The sequence below is a fragment of the Prosopis cineraria genome, unplaced genomic scaffold (assembly GCF_029017545.1).
Source record: "Prosopis cineraria cultivar Desert tree isolate PC_DT_omini unplaced genomic scaffold, ASM2901754v1 PC2, whole genome shotgun sequence".
Taxonomy (NCBI): Eukaryota; Viridiplantae; Streptophyta; class Magnoliopsida; order Fabales; family Fabaceae; genus Prosopis; species Prosopis cineraria.
In genome coordinates, this window is record NW_026555333.1 from 44,842,632 (window position 1) to 44,861,458 (window position 18,827).

Here is an 18,827-nt window from a genome sequence, read left to right on the forward strand (position 1 = left end):
TGTTATATTTATGTGTCATGTGGTACGTCCCTATTGGAGCTCAATAGGTGGCTTGTAAGAGCTCGGGCTAATCTACCTTTGGTCAGGTAATTTAACACCGAGTGAGGGTTACGGCTCGAAGTTAATAGAGAGATATAAGGATGGTTATTTGTGTGTATTGTAATATTTCTTATATTTGTTGGAATTATATTATTTTTAATTCTCACTTAATAAGCACACACTTAACTGTTTGTATATACTATCATAAATTGGCTTTGGTTACTGGAACTTTTGAGTCTCATTATGTGGTTAACAATTTTCAGGAGAAGAGCCACGAGTGACACGTGGAGGAGTCCCAAAGGCGTAGTGGCATAGATCCACTGTCTCTTTTGGGTATTTGATTTATGATTTATAATGTGTTATATTGCCAATATTAGGGCTTTTTATTTATTGACAATTATATGAATATATAAATGTAATCATGCCTTTCAAACTATTTCTATTTTTGATACACTTTGGATGACTGTAATTTTAATATTTGGTTTACTTTGGATTGGTTAAAATGGCATGATTATGAGGCCAAATAACTGGCTTGTTTTGAAAATTGACTAAATTATTTATTTTACTTGTTGGGAGTATAACGATGGACAAATGTGATTTATTTTACTTGTTGGGAGTATAAGGATGGACAAATGTGATTTAGCCTAATGGCATGTGGGAGGTAAAAATTTATCTGAAATGTTATATTGTGCGAGTTGAAGTCAATTATAAAATATTTTTATATTAAAATTATTGATATAAAATGTGTTGGGTGGCTGTAACCCAACTATGGTTGAGTTAAATTATTAAAAAAAATTTGGTGTGTTACAGTTAGTGGTGAACACGTTTGACCTAGAGTAGCTATAAACTTGTTGGTGGATTAGAGCTTGTTTTTACCTATTGGTTATGCTTAATATTAATTTTGGTTGCTCAATCTTGTATTTATTTGTCTATTTAATGTTTGGCTACCATTAAATATGGATTTGAGTGTTGGGGTTTTTTCCTTGACAAAGGAGAATATCATTTGGACCCTTAGATTGAGTAATATGAGATTAAATTATGATCTAATTTGTAATTACGATAGAAATATATTTAATTGTCTCATATAATTAAATTAGAGTGAGTTAGAATTAAAGTTGTCTCTTAGATAATTTTGTTAAAAATAACATAATTAATTTAAGAGAGGGTTATTTGAGGTTTAAAAGGCCCTTATAGTCATTAATACTCTTGATTAACAAAATTAGCATTAAAATTAATTAATTGGGTGAGAAAAAGATCTATGAAGCTAGTAAGGGATTAGTGACTTTAGGTTGCATTGGACATTTGTAGTTGTTGGATTGGAAATCTCGTTACATTTTATTCATTTCACTTTTTAATTTTTCTTAATCAATCAATTTTAATTGATTTTACTTAACATGAATAAAAAATGAGAATTTTATTGCCTAATTGCTATTGTGCTTGATTCCTTGTGGAATCGACCTTAACGTATTATTATATTGCACTTTAATCGGTACACTTGCGGTGAAATGTTTTGTGTGCATCAGGAATATGTGTGATCCTAGAATGCGGAGCAAGCGTAAATTAATAAAGAGTAATGAAAATATAAATGAACTAAATGAAGAACAAAATAAAGCAAGGAATTGCGCACATATATGCATCTTTTTTTTTCTTTTGCTTTTTTGTTTTTGTTTTTGCACTAAAGAAAACTAAGACTACAAAATATTCAAATAGAAAATGCTCAAAACAAATAAAATAATAAATAAGATTAAACCTCTAAAAATGCTAAAAGTTTAGTAAATAAATAGAGGATTAATTAGGCTGGACCAACATCATTTAAAAAACTAATAAATAAGAAAATTTACCCCAATTGCCTTGTGAGATTATTTGTGGCTTTGTGAATATCTAGGATGACAAAAATGTCATGAAACGGGTTGGAAACACTACAACAAATCTGACCATAGAGGACGGTTGTTTTTCATAATAAAGGACAGTTGATAATTATCCTCTATTTGACCATCCTCTATTGCTAAGATATATAGAATGGTTATAAAACTATCCTATATTGAAGATAAATATAGGACGGTTTTTAAATAACGGTCCTACATAAAAAACAAATTTTAACTAAAGCTAAAAATAGATAGGCTTTAGAGGACGGTTATACTATATAATCGTCCTTTATTGCCAATTTTAGAGGACAATTTTGGTAACAACGTCCTCTATATATGGACAAATAGGATAGTTATACATATAACCATCCTCTAACGTTAGGTTTTTTTTTTTAAATGGGTAGGCTACTTTTCCAACAACCCCCCTGCAATACAAAAACATATATGCTCAATAATATTCCAGAATAGCCCAAAAGATCTACACTACTCAATTGAAAACTGTAATGTTTGTAATTTAATTATATCAAAAGTATTGTATTTAAAATTTAATGATATAAATCAATCGATTTGAACTAAAATACCAATCCCTAAAATATATCTAAACTATATATTGACAACTAAACTAATGTATTCCTAAACTAACTACATATTATCACTTCATATTGGATGCGACCCACTTTTTATATGCATATTCACTCCAATCTTTAAGGACTTCATTAATCTAGATATCATCAAAACAAGGTGTAGCACAATCTGGATAGTACTACAACATATATAACAATAAAGTTAGTTGATGATAATTAATATTTATTATAATATAAAAATATATTACACAAATTATAGATACCGTGAGGGAGATTGTAGGTTGCCCGTGAGTGATAATATCTTTAGCATACCTCATCACACAATAGCTACAATCATGACTGTTATCAATTTGTTGGGGCTACTACATGAAAAAAACCATAAATATATATGTTATTGACATAAGAAAATAAAAAAAAATTGAGTAATTGGCAATAATTTACAGATACTTGTATTACATTCCATTCAATGGCATCCTTATATTCCTTAAACGATCTCTTGTTTGGAAGATTTGCATTGATGCGATATAGCACAACAGCCCTAATATAAGGAAGACAAACATGTTAGAAATGTAGAATTTTAGAAACAAATAAAATATTAGTTACTAAATATACTTGCCTATTAAATAGCTCCATCATATTTGGTTGGTTAGTTGGATCCCCACCATGAGGAGCTAAATCCAAATAGTATACCTTTGGAGCTTTAGGATCTGCTGGCTTAATCACAATGAGCATCCATTATCCCCTAGGAGAATTGGACAATGTATGTTATAATTGAAATTTGAGAAAGACAATAAAATGCAATCAAGGCTTTAAAAAACTAAGTAACTTACCTATTAAGATAAGGAATCAAAAACAATATCCCCTTTGAAGCTAGTCTTTCCTTGAAGTATGTGGTCAATGTTTAAGATTGCTGTTGTAAACGCTTATCCTTTTGATCGCCTTCAAAACTTGGGAACTCATGGGGATTAACAAATCACTAGCCATATACTATAGGTACTACTTTGAAGCCCATATGGATTTATTCCATTAGTAAATAATTCAAGCCATAGGTTCCTACTGTCTTTTACAAAGTCAGGATATTCACTATCAATCTTTTTCTACTGTGGAGAGTCAGCAGGATGCCTTAGCATTGTATCTTTAATTCTCCCATGCTCATGCCAAGTTATATTTCTCGATTCCACTTCACTTCCATACAATCGTCTAAGTGTGTATTTGGTTTTCAGTTTGTCAAAAGTTAGTTTGATGAAAGTTCATTTAGCAAAAGTCAGTTTAGTGAAAGTCAGTTGTTGTAACGAAATTTGCGTTTGGATATATTTTTTAAAAAGTCAGTTTGACAAACTGAAAGTTGTTTGGATTAATAAAAATTTATTCTTTTGAAATGTACTTTTTAATATAAAATGACCAAAAAGGACATTAATTTATGATAATTTATAATTTTTATTATATAAATATAATATATTAGCAATATTTAAAAATGTGAAACAAATTTAAAATAACATAAAATTTAAAATGTTAAACAATAAGAAAAAATATAAAATTTAATTTTAAAAAAATTATGTTATGAAATTTAATATATTAGCAATAGTCACTCTTTGCTTGCTCTTGCCGTACATAAGCTCTATCAAAGGCAATAAAAAACTATATAAGGCCGCCGCCGCCGGCGTTAACACGAACCCCAGCACGTATTGCTTGGTGGACTCGCCTCAGGGGCGATCTCCAGATGAATGAAGAGCCAGCATACCAGCTCCAGTAGTGAGCAAGATGACGGCATTTATGGAGAAAGGGGTGAACTTTTTCCTGACGAGAAGGAAGGCAAAGGCGGTAGTGAAAGCTAGCTGGGTGGCGATGATCAAAGCAGACGTGGAGTGGGGAGGCGAGCTGAGCTACAAGCATAAAGGTAATCGTCGAGGCTAGTGAGAACACTGTGACGAAGGCTGAAAGGAACAAGCGCGCGTCGATGAAGATGAAGGGCTTGGCTTGTCGAGAAAGGGGGCTGCGAATGAAAGAGATGAATAGGGGAAGGAGGCAGACAAGGAATCCGCCGGTTTCGAGCCAGCTGGAGAGCTAGACGCGTTTGCCGCTGTGGAGGAAGTAGAGGCAACTTATGAGAGGGTCGCCGCTGGTGCCTAGATGCTGGAGATAAGGAGCTCGGGATCTGTGACTAGACGGCAGAGGAGAGACGGAGGAGAGAAGGAGGAGTAGTGATAGAGCAACGGATGAGAGACTAGTGAGAAAGGGACGAGCGAGCGAGCGAGAGAATACGCAAAATGAAAGAGAGGCCACTGTCGGTGCACGTGAAGAAGGAGAAGATGAGGGCATCATAGTCTTTTGCAATATTAGGTACCAATCATTAATGCTCAATGTTTCTCATCTGCGTTTGAAAAGCTCCTAAAAGTTGCTTTCTATTTTTTCAGTTTCATACCCATTTAAAAGCCCTTTTGAAAAGCACATTTTATCTCAAAAATATATTCCAAACAACATCCTACATCTCAAAAGTTAAAATTCACATTTGGAATGTGAAAAGTAAGTTTACCAAACGCACCCTAAATCTAAGTACTATGAAAAAGTACCATAATACCTTCTCTGGACTCTTTCCATTCTCTTTATAATATGATGCTAAACATTTAGGGCACTCAGATAATGATTCATGTTCTTTCCTAAATAAAATGCAATCATTCGGGCAAATATATATCTTCTCACAGCTCAAGCCAACGGATTTCAACATCTTTTTTGCATCATATAACCACATTGAAAGTTTGTTGTCTTTCGGTAGCATTTCATCATGCAAATATGAAAGCAAGTTTGTGAAGCTCGTATCACTCTACCCACGTTATGCTTTTAATTAGTACAATTTTAACATGCAGTCAACTTTGACACATGTTCCCTAGCACTAATGTATAATGTCGTCCCCACATTACTTCTCAACCTTTTAAGCATTTGAAGACAATCATTGAGTTCCACTTCAACTGTATTCGCCATCTTTTTAACACAATTTACCTCACCATACTTATGTCAAAGTCATTTAACACATAGGTATAGCTAGTTTTGGCCATGTCTCTTACCTCTTCATGCTTATACCAATACTTATAATTTTAATCGACTCCATTAACTACTAAATGGTCTTCCAATTCCAGTGCAGTGACCTGATTCATAAGTTCACATCTTAGACAAGGGTATACAATGCTCTTAGTGTCTCCCTCATACTCAATACCAATATTAATAAAGTGGCTCACCCCCTCCATATATTCCCTCAATCGTCGATCCGTAGACATCCATTCTTTATCCATAATTTCAAATCTATAAAAAATTGTTAAGGGATATGTGATGAGTGGCTCAATCATTGTAAGTGCAAGGTAATAAATTACTTAACTACTAACTCATCAATGCATTACTCATGAACCACTTAATTAAAACTAGTAGGGATCCCTAATAAAAAATCCCCACTATTAAAAATAATTTTAAGTATATTTTGACTTAAAGTTCTTTTAGTTGTCTAATAAGCCACAATTTTTATTTTAGAGTACTAACTAGTTGTTAATACTCTTAAAAGAAAATCCGCATTATAAAAGTTTAAAATTGAAACTTTCCCAAACACTTAGCCCTCTCTTCATACTTAAACTCATTGCTATACAATCTAATTTTAACCCAACTCAAAACCAAATAAAGTATAAGGAGTTGTTTAAACAAATGCAAAGTTCAAGTATCTATTTCAAAGTGAGGTGAAAATGTGAGGTCTAGATATTTAATTTTCCAATTTCAGAATACATTGGCTAAATTAGCATTCATTGGGTATGTGCTCTCTTGGAAAACTATGATTTTTTTGTCATGCCAATGGCGATACATGCCGAGTAAGTTGCAATTTCATCAAATAGCTGCTAAATTTGTATCTTATTATTTTAGTAGCTTGGTGTGTTGAGTTGTGGTGTGCTTCAATAAAAATCATAGAGAGAATTTCATTTATGATCATTGAAATAATTTGTATCTAAAGAACTTTATACATGACTTGAATAATTCCAATAACAATTACCTAATTAAATTTCATAATTTTGTTGAAACAAATTCATAACTACTCTTCTAAAATTCACACCATCATAACTTGCTTTTTCAAATTTACTAGTCATCTGCGAAACAAGGGAAAGATGATATTTTGTTTCTATCAATTGAACAATTCCATGAACAATCCTAAGTGCATATGCTCTAGAGGAATGATCTTCCAACAAAACATTTTTCTACTAAGTCTAGACATTAAACTGATTAGTCATCCAAATTATTGCAAGCAGAAACTGATCAGTCGATAAGCCATCATACTCTTCAGGAGGACAATTTATTCAGACAAATTTGTAAGCCATGACCATGTTTATATTCATGAAGATGGATGCAAAACTATGCCTCTTAGTCCTACGTCAACCAATACCCACGAATTTCTCATAATCGTATAAATAAGTATGACAAACAATAGTACAATTTTTGAGAGAGAAGACACAAGATCAAAACAGCAAAGAAGCAAACAAAGCTTACATTTTTATTAACTCCTCAAATATGCCTAATAATGCTTTTGGTCAAACTTAATTCTCTCTTGTTGTACCATGTTGTAAGGCGCCTAATTTGTTAGGTACAATGTTCAAATTTTCTCCTTTCAAATATTTTATCGAACAACTTATGCACACCAATGTTCAATCTATAAATCTAATCTCTTTTCTCCCCACATATCATCCCAACAAATTCAGAAGTGACTAGTAAAGAGACAAAATGCCTAGTTAATTTGAGCATAGGCAAACACACAGAGCACAACCAAACATAAAGAACAAACAAAAAAAGAGCTTACAATGATTTGAAGATAAGTTGAAGCTCTGGAACTCACAGCCCAATCGAAGACAAACTCAAAAGATTAGTGGGTTTTGGTTCTGGGTTTCTGACGAAAATGATGATGGGGTTCTAGGTTTCTGAGAGTAATGATGAATGAGAGTGATTTTGGTTTTGCAGTGAACAAAAATGATCGAAGAAGAAGAACTGGAGGTCTGATAAAGTATTTTTATATAGGATGGTTTCAAATGAAAACCATCCTCTATATTAATCACATATAGGACGGTTACATATGATAACCATCCTCTATAATTTTATGTTTTTTAAAAAAAGCAATTTTCTAAAACTCAAAACCAAATAGAGGTGGGTTGCATTTGGAACCATCCTATATATTTTGATATAAAGGAAGGTTCTTTTTACAACTGTCCTGTATGGTTTTTAAAATTTTTTAAGAAATGCACCCAATAGTCCGCCTGCTGATATAGGATGGTTTTTTATACAACCGTCCTATATGAGACATCTTGTATATGCGTTTTTGTAGTAGTGAAAACACTAAGAATGCAATCTGGATGAACTACAGTAATAGATTTGTACAACAGGGGCTAAGAGTGGACTTCACACACCAGGAAGGGAAAGAGAAGAGAGAAAGAAAGTAAAGAGCGAAAGGAGGAGAAAGAGAAAAATTGTATAATTTTTATTCAAAATGCCAAAACGAAATATAAATGAGGAACTCTAGAGTTATTTATAAAGCCTCGAAATAATAAAAATAATAATAAATTTAAATCTTAATTAAATTATAATTTAAAAGATGAGGATAAAGTATCTAACAAGTTTAAATATTTTATTTTATTTGAGATAATACTTAAAAATAAAATAAATCTAACATGCTAAAAAAATAATATTAAATCCTAAATAATAAATCTTGAATCAAATTAAATATAATTTTCATTGGTTGGTGTCGCTGCTTTTCAATTTAAATTTGAGACATCGTCCTTCGGCGTGGGAAGCACGTCCGGGCCCTCTTCGTTTTCCATAAATTGACGAACATAAATTACGTTCTAGGAAAGGCAAAGGTCATTTGTCATTTCATAATTTCATTTGACGGAGAAAAATCAACCTTGACATTTCCTTTTTACCTGAAATCAACTTTGATATTTCTACGCTTTAGCTGTCCTGCAACCACATATTATTTCTTATCCACAATTACTAAAATAATTGTTTTTTATTGAATATACTCTCCATTTCAGAATATAAAAGTCTTTCAAATTTCTCTTTCTCCTGAGAAAATATTTTTTTTAATATGGACTCAAAAAAAAAGGGCATGTCTCTCTAATTGAGATAAAATATATTAACGCACACACATATATACATTAACTTAATTATGCAGGCATTCTTTATATTTTTAAGGCCTGTGCAAACCTTTTCTTAGCTAAAAAAAGAAATCTTTAACTTAAACCTCTCTCCATAACTTTTGATATTCCATTTTAAAGCATCAAAAGATTGAATTAAAATTAAATAAAGGTTAAAAGATATGGAGATTCAAAATAAGGACCAAAGGTTATTGAGTGAATTGATCTAAAAGTTTGCTACTCTCTTTTCATGATTTGTAACTTTGAAAACAAGAATTTGAAAATATAACATTATCTTGCTATGGGTAATAAAAAAAACAAATCTTGCAAATTCATATTTTTAAGATTTGCTAATAATAAGGGTATGAGAGTAACAAATCACTAGAAATGGTGATGTCTCTGATTTTTCTTTTTTACAAATTAGTGAATTTTACTTACAAATTCTGGTTTTGATAGTTACAAATCATGGAATAAGAATAAGAAATTATGGACCAATTGATTAAAGAATTTTTTTCTTTAATTAATTTAAATTTTCAAATCTTTTAATCCTTAATTAAGTTTAATTCAAAATTATGGTCTTTTAATGTTCCCTTTTCATTAATATATTGGTTAAGTAGACGTTAAATTACATATTAAGAACTAAAATGCACTTCTTTAACATGAATATTATTTAAAAATCGTCTAAGTTACCAAAATTATTTGATGCATATATATATATATATATATATTATAGATGAAACATGTATAAAATAGTACTTTTTTTCATCTACCCATTTTATTAAACTGCATACATGAATGCCTCAAGATATCTTATAAATGTTGGCGGGAATTACTTTCTGAATAATTAAAAAAATAGAGACAAAGAAAAAAGTTGTACACGATGTTTCCAAGACGTGGGCATCACTTTTCTTTATATGCTTAATTTGCCTCCACCGATTCCAATCTTTCAATGCAAGCTAGGTTGATGACAAATTTTTTTTATGTAATACAATGGAGACTATTGAGTATGAATTACACTTTCAAGACTCAAGCCAAAACATTATTAATTTTTATAAAGTGATAATTCGACATTATCTCTGGTGCACTCAAAGACAAAAGGCAATGAGTTAGATATATATTATTGGATGTCTATAAATGAGTATTAGTGAGTGTATTTATAGATAATGAAGTGATGTCTTGAAGAGAAGCCTTTGAAGTAATAAAACTCTTTATTTAAACAGCATAACCCCATCTTGGTTCACAACCCTATGTTGTTTATGAACAATATAGTTTAATAATTAATGTTAACCAAAGGATATTATAATAATTTTTCATGAAAAATAGCATCCTTTTAATATATAGAGTTTTATTGAAATATATTTCCTTTCACCAAATGACAAATTTTAATTTTATAAAACTTCTAAAGGTGTATTTAGAAATTAGAGAAATATGATGTTAGTGATCATAACTCTCTATATAACCCTTCATAAAAATTCCTTAATTCATAAAAACGTGATTTTTCAAAAATACATCTCTTCATTTTAAAAATACTCCAACAACCCCTCCATTATTTTCAAAATGGTTACATACTCTTATCACGTCCAAAATCTTGTGTTTTCGGTAATTAGAGTAAATGTAGTTGGTGGGATTCTTTGTTTTTTTTTTTTTTTAAATTCTACTAGTTTATGTTTGGCAGCCGCTGGTATGCCTACTTTACCTGTTTCTCTAAGTGAAACTGAGGCTATGCTGTGTCTAGGTTGAAAAAGTGCATTGTGAATGGTTTAATTCAAATTATTGTCGAGTGTGATCTTTTTTCTTTAAGTGTAGATTGATGCCTCTCTATATTTTCATGCATTTTGACGAGTTTCATTAGTTAACTAGAAAGTCATCTAGTGATTTTTGATTAATGTTCTTGTCTTTTGTGTTTATTTTTTGTGTATGTTAATTTATTTTGTAAATATTATGTTTTGATTTCTTTTAGAGTAATTTTTTATTGTTAATTTGAGTTGATTTAATTTTAGAAATCATTGCAAAAGCTAGAAAGAATGGAAGAAGGAAAATATGATGATTTTAAGGAAGAAATTGAACTTTAATGATTAATTGCTACAGCAATTGCTAAACAAGTGATCTTTATAAAGCAAAATTTGAACCAGAAACAAATTTTGAACTAATCTATCAAATCCTTTAAATGTTGACCATTTAGCTAACACCTAAGCAAAAGTTCACCATTTTTTAGCTCACATGGACAAAAAATATTTTCAAGTAAAACTCTATGGAAGTTAATTGGTTATCGTATACATATGATGTGAGAAGATATCATTTTAACCAAACAGCAAACTAAATTGCTCATTTCTTTATGGCAAAGGCGAAAACCAATAAAAAATTTTGAATCTATTATAAATGAAATTGTTTAAAATTGTCACAATGTTCATTAAGTAGGGTAGTGTAGGAGGTATGCTTAGTCTCGATCTTTAATTGTGTACAATATAGTATATCTCACTGTGTTAAATCTTAGGTTTTACAGATAAGAAAAATGAATGAAGAGGGAGGGAGGGAGGAGGTAGGATATGTGGCAATGAAAAGAAATCACGTGACATGAATTTTGATGAATTGGTCACCATTGCACCTACTAAAATAACATTAAGATACTTATACGATAACCGATCAACCTTCGTAGAAATTCACCTGGGAATATTTTTGTCCACATAAGTAAAAGAATGGTCAACTTTTGCTTATGTGTCAACTAAACAGTTAATATTTAAGGGATTTGATGAATTAATTATTTTTGCACTAACTCTGGTAACATTATGAGTATTTTTATCCTTTTTTTCAATTTAGGCTATTAGATGCTTCTAGCTGATAACTTAGTGGGTATTTTTGCTTCTTTTTTAGTCCACATTTGCAAAGACTGACACGTGACATACACAATCAATATTTAACACCGAAAACTAATGACGTTAGGACAAAGTTAACGGTTTGATCACTTTTGTATCAATTTACATAATATTATGGATATTTATGCCCTTTTTCGTTACTTTATACTACAAAATGCCCTTGACTGACCACTTTACCCATAAAAATTCTATTGACTTTCTCATTCATCACACCGTTATAAATTAATATTCCCTTTAATCCTTATTATAGGACACATTTTAGAAGAATTCATTGGTCCTTGATATAAGGCACATGGAGGGTTATATGTTACTATATTTTAATTTTACCCTTATTATAAATTTAATTTTATGGCTTATCATGTATCTTGTAAGTCTTTAATTTCTTTTTGTTTTTAATAAGGTAAAGTTGAATTTTTTTTTAATTTTAAGACATTCAATGAGTTAACTACCATTACCTAGATGAAAGCATCTTATAATTAATAGGGACCAGAGGGACTAAATTTTTAAATAAGATCAACTGAGTTTTATAGTTTTTATTGATTTCTATGAAATGTGTTGGAGGAAGTGATTTTTGAATAAGATTGATGATAGTTTTTCTTATTTTATTTATAAACCTCTTCCAAAACATTTTACTAAAGGGAGAATAACAAAGAGATTCCAAAAGGGCTAATTAATTCAAGATAGATTCCAAGTGCCAAACTCTAAAAATTTACAAATTCATCTCTTGATTTTATATTTGTGTTGTAATGAATTTGCAATTTGTTTTCCAAATTTTATCATGTTTGAAGAAAAAAATTATTTTTTCTATTAAAATTTAGAATATAAGTTTTAAATTTATCACAACGAAATTATAACATTGAGAGAATGAGTTGCAAATTCTTGAAACTTAGCACTTGGGACCTAATTTAAATTAATTGATCCTTTTGGAACCTCTTTGTCATTCTCCCTTTGACTAAAACCAAGAAAAGTATTAAAACTCATTTTACTCTCTAAAAATTAAAAAAAATAAATTTGTCCCTATTAAATATACATACTTTAATAATGTAATCTCTCTCACCAATATGTAATAGAGGTAAAAGGAAAAATTAATGATAAAAAGTTAATGATATGCCTGATATATAATCAAGATAAAAATTCATTCTCTCTCTACCTTAAAAATGAATTTGGAGAGAGAGAGAGTATTGGTGAATCTTAATTACTTAGATCTGGATTCCATGACTGTAGTTATTACAGTCATGGAGTAACTTTAGGCATGTGGCAAAATCCAAACTTTTTATTAAATTAATGGCTAGGATGATCTTGTTATAACTAAAATCAGTCACACTCAATCCAAATCTCTTCGAGGACCTGCTGAGATTAGAGAGAATTAACGTCGACAGCTCTTAAGGTTCCAAGTCCGACAAAACCCAGCATCTTCATTCTACCTCAACGTTAACGTCAGCGGTTTACAAGGTTCCAAATCCAACAAAACCTACCATCTTCAGTAAGATCGTGCTGGCAGAATCCACATATCTCATTACTTTCTATCTTTCTTCTTGAACCTCGTTGTAATTATGCAAATATATGTTTCCTTTCTATCTAAGAACTTTGGCAGTGGGGTTGAGGGGACTGTGACTGTGATCGAGGGGTGGACGTGAAGGTGGGTTGTTTTTGTCTACTAATGCAGGGGATTTTTGTTCGAAAGAAAAGATAGACGAGAAGGGTAGTGAAAACTAGGTGCATCATTGGAGGTTCATTGTTTTGAGAAAAGATATATATTATTTTGATTGATTCATTGGATACCAACTAACCACGCATTAGAAAGACAAAACCTATCTAATAAGGATGATGAAGTCCATTTTCTCATTCGATTGGGTATGTTTGAAGTAGGATGCATTACATTTTAGGGAGATAGGGTAGAGATTTATTCCATGATATTATTTAGGAGATTTGAATGGATTTGGATTGAGTGTTTCCTAATTTTGATTGCAATAACATTATCCAAACCATTGGTTTAATGAAAAGCCTAGATTTTGCCACATGGGCAAAGTCACTCAATGACTTTAGTTGCTATAGTCATGGGATTCAAATCCTAATTACTTACTAAGTTATGGTGTTCTCTCATTTGACGAAGAAAATCAACTTGGATATTCTTTTATGACCTGAAATGAACCTTGATATTTCTATGCTTTAGTTGTCTGCAATGTGAACCAACTTTCCTTTACCAAAAGCATAACTGTCCCCCCCAAAAAAAAAAATGACGGTTCAGTTTTTAACAAAATTTTCTTCGAACACAATGGAGAATAATATTAATTTTTATTAAGAAAATATAACATTTGAAACAAAAAGAGCATAGTACGTTCTAGTAAGTAGCAAGGTTAGACTTAGTCTCTCCCAGCCACGAGGTAAGTTCTTCATCCACCCATTTGATTGATGAAAAATGTTCTGTTTTGAACTGTATGCACAGATGCCTCAAGATGCTTATAAATTGAAAGAACTCAACACAATCTTTATCAGCCAAGTCCCAAACACTCGATTCACTACCTTCCATGGTTACAATGGCTTGGGTTTCTTTAAGGCTGTTCTCCTTTCTCTTCTTTCTCCTAAACCTAACCGTAATATCTCATCATGGCACTAATGCTCAGTCAAACTTCTTAAAATTCTTCTGCGGTAACGGTACAGCAGATAGTATCAACAGTACCTTTCAGACTAACCTCAGAAACCTTCTGCTAAATATATCTACCACACAAATCGACTATGGCTTCTACAACTTCTCGTCCGGCAACAACTCCGACAGAGTTAACGCCATCGCACTTTGCCGAGGAGATGTTAAGGTACCAGATTGTCGCAGCTGTCTCACAGATTCAAGGGTCGTTCTTCTCCAGGTGTGTCCTAACGTGAAGGAGGCGATCGGATGGTACGATAACTGCTTGCTGCGATACTCCAACCGAACTATCTTCGGCGTCATGGAAACATCGCCGTTTTTCTATTTGTGGAACACACAGGATGCGTTGAAGAAAGACCAATTCAAGAGCGTGGTGACGCAGATGATGAACTTTTTAAGAGACAGGGCTGCTTCAGGCAACTCTGTTCGCAAGTTCGCGGCGACGAATGCCACCGGTCCGAGCAATCAAACGTTATACGGTCTGGTACAGTGCACGCCGGACTTGTCGGAAAACGATTGCAAAGCTTGCTTGAATGGGGCAATATCTGATATTCCGAAATGTTGCAATGGAATGAAAGGTGGCAGAGTGGTTAGACCCAGTTGCAACATCAGATATGAGACTTACAGCTTCTTTGATCTTGCTGCTGCACAACAATTCACATCATTACTATCGCCGCCGCCGTCTCCTCCTCCACCTCCAGTTGCTCGTCCTATGTCCGAACAAGGTATCAGCTGTGAAGGCAGTTCATCTATTTCTATTATTACAGATTATTATTTAACGTTAAAAAGTTATCTGAGTTGTTAATCTCTAGCTACTTGCCCGTCTAGGACCTATATATAACTTCGGCATGTTAAACTAATGAGGACGAAACCTTGTCTTGTGCAGGAAAGAGAAACAGAACAGGAATTATTGTTGCAATAGTTGTGCCAATTGTTGCCGTCATCGCATTGGTCATCTATATCGTTATAGTTAAAGCCAGAAGGCCAAAGAAGACAATTGAAAGTAAGTCAACCTATAATAGATTAAAATGAATATTTGAAATGCGTAATATAATAGATCAATGTCAATTCAATATAATTATAAAAAGTATATATAGAGAGTTACTCCCTTTGGTCTTTAATATGCAGCAAGACACTTAACAAGACCCTCTAATTAAAATTAACCTATTTTAATTACCTTTAATTTTTATATAATGTTTCTTTACAATACAATTAATAAAAACGTTTGTGGTAAAGAAGAATTTAATGATATTAAATTTTTACAAAGCATCTTATATTTTTTTGGCAAAAAAGTGTCCTATACTTATGAACATATAAACATTTTAAAAGATGTATTATATTAAGGATAAGGGAGTATCATATTTATCAGCTGTGAGCAATTCATTTCAAGCTTCGTGCAAGCGTGCAGGCCACTCTAGTACAAATTCAATATTATTCAATAAATATAAGAAATACATAAGCAGCAAATTTAAATTATTTCTTTTTTTTTTAGTTTACAAAAATTTTCTTATGTCGCTATAACTCTCTGTACGTTCTGGTGCTTTCCATTTATGCGCAGCTGAGGAAGATGAAGGTGAAATCATGACCGTTGAGTCCTTGCAAATGGACTTTAAAACCGTCAGAGTGGCAACAAATGATTTTTCTGAGGAAAATAAGCTTGGACAAGGTGGATTTGGACCGGTTTATTTGGTAAGAGATTAAACTGGATGATATCAAAATTAAATATAATTCAAGTAGAATGATCAGTTAATTGCCTGTATTTTGGATTTTAAAATTTTCAGGGTAGGTTAGGCAATGGACAAGAGATTGCTGTAAAAGATTGAGTAGAGATTCTGGGCAAGGTGAAATGGAGTTCAAGAATGAAGTATTGTTAGTGGCCAAGCTACAACATCGAAATTTAGTCAGGTTACTTGGTTTTTGTCTCGAAAATAAAGAAAAGCTCCTAATTTATGAGTTTGTTCTCAACAAAAGCCTTGATTGCTTCATATTTGGTAAGTTAATATTAATGTTTGATAAATCTACGTGTGCAAGTTTTCTTCGTTCCAATGTTCAAATTAAGCTATTGAAAGGTTTCCTTGACTTCTTTTGATCAAATCGAATTCGAAAGATCAGTAAACGTACATATCAGTTAGTAACGTGCATGTATTTATGTAGATCCCATCAAAAGAGTGCAATTGAATTGGGAAAAGCGTTACAAAATCATAGAAGGCATTGCTAGGGGTCTTCTATACCTTCATCATGATTCCTGAATCCGAATTATTCATCGTGATCTCAAAGCAAGCAATATACTTTTAGATGAAGAGATGAACGCTAAGATATCAGATTTTGGCATGGCAAGATTATTTGTGGTAGATCAAACTCAAGCCAAAACAAGTACAGTTGTTGGGACTTAGTAAGTTTACTAGATCAATTAGCATTGTATTATTATTTGGAGATATCATTAGATTACATTTAAATATGCTAATAATCTCTCCAAAATATCTGCCATGTAGTGGATATATGGCACCAGAATATATAATGAATGGAACGTTTTCAACCAAATCAGATGTCTTCAGTTTTGGAGTACTAGTTTTAGAAATTATAAGTGGCCAGAAAAACAATCAATTCCAAGATGGAGAAAATGCAGAGCATATAGTTAGCGCGGTAAGTATGCCCTCTGCCTATCCAAATTTAATCCAAATATTAAAGAATTTCTCAATGTTTGACTTAAACGTACTTTAAAAAAAAATGAAATTTGTTGATCTGGTACTAATTATTCACTAACAATTAAGTTGTTTCAGATTTGGAAAAATTGGACGAAAGGAACTTTGGCAAATATTGTGGATCCAACGTTGATGGAGGATGCTGGGTCAAGAAATGAAATAATGAGATGCATCCACATAGGTTTACTGTGTGTTCAAGAAAATGCAGATCACAGGCCAACAATGGCTTCCCTTGTTCCAATGCTGAGTACTTACTCCATAACGCTACCTGTTCCTTCAGAACCTTCATTTTATATTTGGAGAAGCTTACCAGGAATCAAATCATCATCTTCGGGAGATCAATCAGCCGACGTGTCATCAATAAATCAGCTTTCAATTTCAGAACAATATCCTCGCTAGATCATATTATCATATATATATATATATATATAGTGCAAGAATTAATATTTTATATGCTTGCAAGAGAGAAAATATATATGTTGTGTTAAAGTTTAAGTTGTGTTATGTAAAAGCAACGCGTGCTGATGAATAAAGCTATGTGTATGCAGAAGAGCTAGATCTGCATTTTATGACTCATCTCATTGATTAGCTTTTGCGGATCATAATCTAATTTTAGGATATATATTGTTTCACAGAGTATTGTTCTCACGAATATTTTGTGATTCAAATATTTAATAAATATTGTTTGGATAAAAATAATTGGTAAATACTAAAAGCAATGTACACATCTTAGTTTAAATCAAGCCAAAACAAAAGGAGAATGTAAAATAAAATAAAATTAAAGAAATGAAAATAACAAAATAAACTGAGGTAAGTGGTATAACACTTGCTCTATGACATATAAGAAATGAAAGGTTTGGGTTGATGATTTCTTATGCTTTTCATAACAAGAATTAAATGCTCCCTTTAATTTTTTCTTTATGCTGTCCTTGATAATTTACTCATGACTATACTCTAATTACCTATAAATATATTTTAAATTATTTACAGGCAGTTAGAAGTACACAAAACAGTATTAGGGTTTTGATTATAAGTGTTTATAACTTATAAAATGTTAGAAAATGGGAACGAGGAACCTTTCACGTATCAAGTCTAGAACTTTATTCTTTTATTCATTCTTTCTTTGTTTTATTTTTATGTATATGGCTTAGTATTTTTTGTCTCGCGCTTTAATGGTTACTGTGATTTAGATTTTTTCAGGTCAATGTATTGTTATGATTTACATTGAGATGCATGCATGGTTTAAATATTGAATTGAAGTTACATAAACAGTAAATTTGATGAGATAATATCGCTATAATCTTGGAAAGAAAAGTCAAGCTGGATTAAGACATAATCTAGAAATTATCTTCAGAGATGAGATACATCACGAGACTCTTCTTTCTCCTTTCATTTTCAAATGATGAGACAGCTCCTCCAGCGTAGGATACAGGGCATTATGGTTGATCCACTGAGGAAAATTACCCCCTTTAACTTTAGGATTTAAATCCGCTAAAGTTAGAATCTATGAATTTAAATGAAATTTGTCTTTTAAAGAAAGAAAGAGAATATTTTTTATTTTATAAAAAATAATTAATAATTAATAAAACAATGAAAAATATTAAAATGGGTAAACTTTACTGGAATTTAGAATCCTAACTTTAGAAAATTTAAATCTTTAGTTTACCGAATTTACCAACATTAATGAAATTGGTTAAATTGGTTTGTTTGCTATCATTGTTAAAAAAATGTGCTTCATCTTTTCTAAAGCACTCTTTAATAAAAATATTAAATGTGAGAGATAAAGAGCATAAGATAAACTGTAAAATTAATTAGAGTAATTTTTAAAAAAAATGAAATGAGGGAGACAAAAAAGATTGAAATCCTCTAGCATTTGGACCACAATATAGCGTCTTTTAAAAACTTTGCTTGGTCCAAAATATAGGGCATGGTGTAACTTTTATAACTATTTTTTCAATTATATCCCTA

At 31.6% G+C, this 18,827-nt stretch overlaps 1 pseudogene; it reads left to right on the plus strand.

Moving 5' to 3' along the window:
• The first annotated feature begins 14,030 nt into the window (after window positions 1-14,030).
• LOC129302509 (cysteine-rich receptor-like protein kinase 44) lies at window positions 14,031-17,375 on the plus strand (annotated as a pseudogene).
• The last annotated feature ends 1,452 nt before the right edge of the window (window positions 17,376-18,827 follow it).